The following is a 4,450-nucleotide window of genomic DNA, read 5'->3' on the forward strand; positions in this document are numbered from 1 at the left end:
GGCACCTTTAAGACCAAGTTTTATTCAGGTACAAGCTCTCCCTCCTCTGCGAGATCTGCACGTTCTCCCCCCCCCCACAATAGCTAGCAATCTAAGACAGTCCAGTGGAGCCTGAGCAGTGGGTGTTGCCTTCTGGCACACTTCCGGTGATGTCCGGGGGTGTGGCACATGCAAATAAGTTATGCTAATGAGTTATGCTAATGAGCTCCTGCACCTCTTTTTCTACAAAATGACCCCTGCCTAACAGCTGGGGACAACGCTGCTGTCCACTGCAATGAAAGCAGTGTCTACTGTGTAGGGGGGGTTAGGATTGGAGTGAGCGACTCAGTATGTCTGGACAAGGGGGGGGTGCTGCATCACTCTAAGGGTGTGTAGGTGTTATCGCCTCGAATGGGATGCGCCGCCTTCTGACCCCTCCTCTCTCTCTGTCTTCTCACTCCTTGTACATGGCCTTCCATGGAGGCACATGCCTCTGCAGGTCTCTCCACACACATGATGCCGGACAAGCTGGCCGTTTGGGATCAGGAAAGTCCTCTTTCAATTAGGCTTCTTTCTCTTCTTTCGACTGCAACCTGAATGTGAACCGGACCTATTTGAATAAATGTAAGGTTACCTTTTCTTGCAGATAGATCCAGGTGGGCAGCTGTGTTGGTCTGAAGCAGTAGAACACATTTAGAGTCCGGTGGCACCTTTAAGACCAACAAAGGTTTATTCATACCTTGAATAAACCTTTGTTGGCCTTAAAGGTGCCAGTGGACTCGTAAATTTGTTCTGCCTTTTTTGCAATATAGTTCTCGGCAGGGGTCATTTTGTAGAAAAAGAGGTGTAGGAGCTCATTAGCATAACTTATTTGCATATGCCACACCCCCTGGCATCACCGGAAGTGTGTCACAAGGCAACACCCACCGCTCAGGCTCCACTGGACTATTTTGGATTGCTAGCTGTTGGGGGGGGGGGGACACGTGCAGATTTGTCCTCGCAGAGGAGGGAGAGCTTGCACCTGAATAAAACTTAGTCTTAAAGGTGCCACTGGACTGTTTTGGATTGCTAGCTGTGGGTGGGGGGGAATGCGCAGATCTGCCCTCACAGAGGAGGGAGAGCTTGTACCTGAAGGCGGGCGGGCGGGGGGCTTTCCAGCTTACCTGGCTGCTTCTTGCTCTGACTGAGGGCTGCTGAAAGCAGGGGGCGGGGCTTGTTGCATGTGCCCGCCCCCTGGGCTCCTTACTGCCGGAGCTCCGGTCCTGTGCGCTCCTACAGGAAATGACCCCTGGTTCTCAGGAAATGTATTTACGGCACTCAGTATCACGCTTCTGCGACTGGGCAAACTGTGCTATATTAACCAAGTATCCCGGCAGTTGTTACTTAAAGAGAAGCATCTCATTATTTATATTTGTAGGGTTGTCAACATCTGGGTGAGGCCTGGGGAAATAATGTCTGAGGGTCGTCGTGCTGGTCTGGAGCAGAAAACTAGATTTGAGTCTGGTAGCACCTAAGAGCCCGACAAGAGTTTCAGGGTGAGCAAGTCAGAACTCCCTTTATCAGACACCAGTCAGAATGATCTCCCAGACCTTTTATTCTATTCAGAAGGTAGAGGGATGTTGTTAAGCAGGGGTCCCCAACATGGTGCCCCACTGACACTTTTTCTGGCCCCCCGCCAAGTGTTCTTAGGCTGTGGGTGGGGCCAGGTATGGCCTTCACCCAGCAAGGCTTCTGATTGGCTGTGCAGATTTTTTTAACATGTCACTTTGGCACCAGCCGCCACCACAGCACAAGGGCCTGCACTGCGTGACTGAAGTTAAACTGCGGCAGCCATTTTGCAGCTGAGTCTACCTCCTACAGCAGCCACTTTGTGTCAGCGATTTTGTCGCTGCGCCCAGCACGCAGTGCCAGAATTCCAAATGTGCACAGTGTCCGAAAGGTTGGGGACCCCCTGTTGTAAAGAATGCATGTACAGGATGCAAAGGTATCACGCATATTGCAATCGACTTGACTAGAGCCAGAAGGGAAATACTTGGGGGCAGAAAAGTTGCGTTTGTAATGAGAGAAGAATTCTATGTCCCTCCTGGGGGGGGTGTTTCTTCATTGTTCTGAACTTGTGAATGAATTCAAGTTCAGTTATCTCCCATTGTCATCTCCCCTTGAAGTTTCTTTGTTTGAGGCCTGCCATCTTAGGTCAGCAATGGAATGGCCTGGAATGACGGAGAAAATGGCAGCTTTGGAGGGTGTAAAAGTTTTAAAAGGCGATGAGAGAGAGAAAGAGAGGCAAGGGCACCAGCAGGCATGGCAGGGCGATGGCTCAGTGTGGCAAGGCTGTGGTGCATGTGAAAAATAAAATAAACCAGCTGGATGGGAGTCGGAAGGCCTGGGCAGTGTCAGTGTTCCCTCTAAGCTGAGTTCGTGTGAGCTAGCTCAGTTTTTTAGCCTCCGGCTCCAGAGCAGACTAATTGATGCAGCAGCCAAATTGCTTGCTCACAAGGCCCCTCAGCTTAGAGGGAGCATTGGTCAGGGGGCCTGGCCCCGGGGTGCCCCACTCTAGCTACATGCCTGGGTGGGAGCCGGGAACCCTGTGCACAGTTCACGGGCACCACACATTGCAGTCTTTCTCTTGCGAGTTTCCTTTCAAGGGTGGGGGGAAGCGCTGTGATTTTTATTTTCAACTCTGCGCTCGCTGTGCCTTCGTTTAGAGCAGGACGCTGCACACGTTTGCTCCCAAGTCGACTGCATGCAATAGGCATGCATAAGACTGTAGCCCGCCGGAGCCTGAGCGGTAGGTCATGTCCATTTTGCTCCATAGCGCTTACTCCCTAGGAAACGGGTTCAGAATTGAGCCAGCGAATCAATCCCAGGCGAGTTCCCTTGGCAGCCGGCCCCTACCAACCTGTGGCCCTTTCGCCTACATAGAAGAAGAGATTGGATTTATACCCCGCCTTTCACTACCCAAAGGAGTCTCAAAGCGGCTTTCCCCTCCCCTCCCAACAGCCACCCTGTGAGGTAGGTGGGGCTGAGAGAGCTCTGAAAGAACTGTCCTTGAGAGAACAGCTCTGACAGAACTACGGCTTGCCCAAGGTCATCCAGCTGCCAGTGGAGGAGTGGGGAATCAAACCCGGGTCTCCCAGATTAGAGTCTGCACATTTAACCACTACACCATACTGGGTCTCACACCAAACATGACATAGGGAAAGGCATCGCAGCCGAACGACAAGACCCTACTCAGAAGTAAGGTCCCACTTCGCTCAGTGGGATCTACCCACTGCGTCCACGCAGGGCGATCGTATGCGCACCCCGGCGGCCACGCTGGGGCTGACTCCCGAGCCAAGCGCGCTGCACAGGATCGCAGCCCTGACTGCGCGAAACGGGCGACCGCGACCGGCCTTGTCAGGGATGCCGGGCGCGGAAGAGTTAACCCTCGGCCCGGCTGTTTCTTTCTCCGCTTTAATGGGAGCTGCAGCTGTTCCCAGAAAGGCACTTCCCCCCCTCCCTGCTTCCTCTCCCCCAACTCCTAATTTCTACCCTGCTAGAGATAATGATTAGCTAGAAAAGAGTGCAATTAAATTTGAATTGCGTTGCAACAGCCCTCGGGGCTCGCGCTTCTCCAGCGCATAACCCCCCCCCCCGGCGATTTCTCGCCAGGTGTGTACTTTAAGCGAACGGGGGGGACGCACGCGAGTCGCAGACTACAGTTCCCAGCGAGGGAACGCCCACGCCTTCCGCACCCTGCCGAGGGCGAGTGGGTCGCAAGGCATGCCGGGATCGGTAGTTCTTTCCCCGCTTTCTCTTCCCACCTGCCCCCCCTCCCGGGCTTGCCATTGTGTCTGGGGCGGGGGGACCCTGAGGGAATAGGCAGAGGCAGGGAGGAGCCAGCCCGGCCGGTCGCACTTTGGTTGGCGGGACCTTAAAGGCGCAGCAGCTGCGGACAAAGCGGCTCTGGCAGCCCGGGCGCCTCGGCTGGGGGAGTGGGCTGTTTAAAAAAAAAAACAAACCCAACCACCCTCGGCGGCGAGATCGCCTTGCCCTGCCCTTGGGCCAGGCGACGCGCTCCTGGCGGGTGTAACCGTTGCCTCGCCGGAGCCTTTTGCACAACCCTCCCCCCGGGCCACGTGCTGGCTTGCAGCAATCGCCGCGGGCGGGGGCAGAGCGGGCGTGCAGTGTGTGTGTGTGGGGGGGCTCAGCCTCGCCCCCTCCCCGTGATCGAGCCTCCTTCCAACAGGAGGGACATTGCTGCAGGCCCCCTTCTTCTGGGAGGGGGATGCCCCCCCCCCGTCTTTCCCCAGCGCCCTTCTGAGCCGTGCTCGTTGCTAGCAAAAGGGAGGGGGGCGGAGAATGCCGCGTGTTCGGGGAGAGCGGGGGCGTCGGGCAGCGAGAAGTCCCGGGGCGGAGGGTTGATTCGACAAGCACCGCGGGTGGGATGCTTTTGGGCCCCGGGCTATGTTCCCTCTAAGCTGTGGAGGCT

This window comes from Gekko japonicus, unplaced genomic scaffold (assembly GCF_001447785.1).
Source record: "Gekko japonicus isolate JY-2015 unplaced genomic scaffold, Gekko_japonicus_V1.1 scaffold2172, whole genome shotgun sequence".
NCBI lineage: Eukaryota > Metazoa > Chordata > Lepidosauria > Squamata > Gekkonidae > Gekko > Gekko japonicus.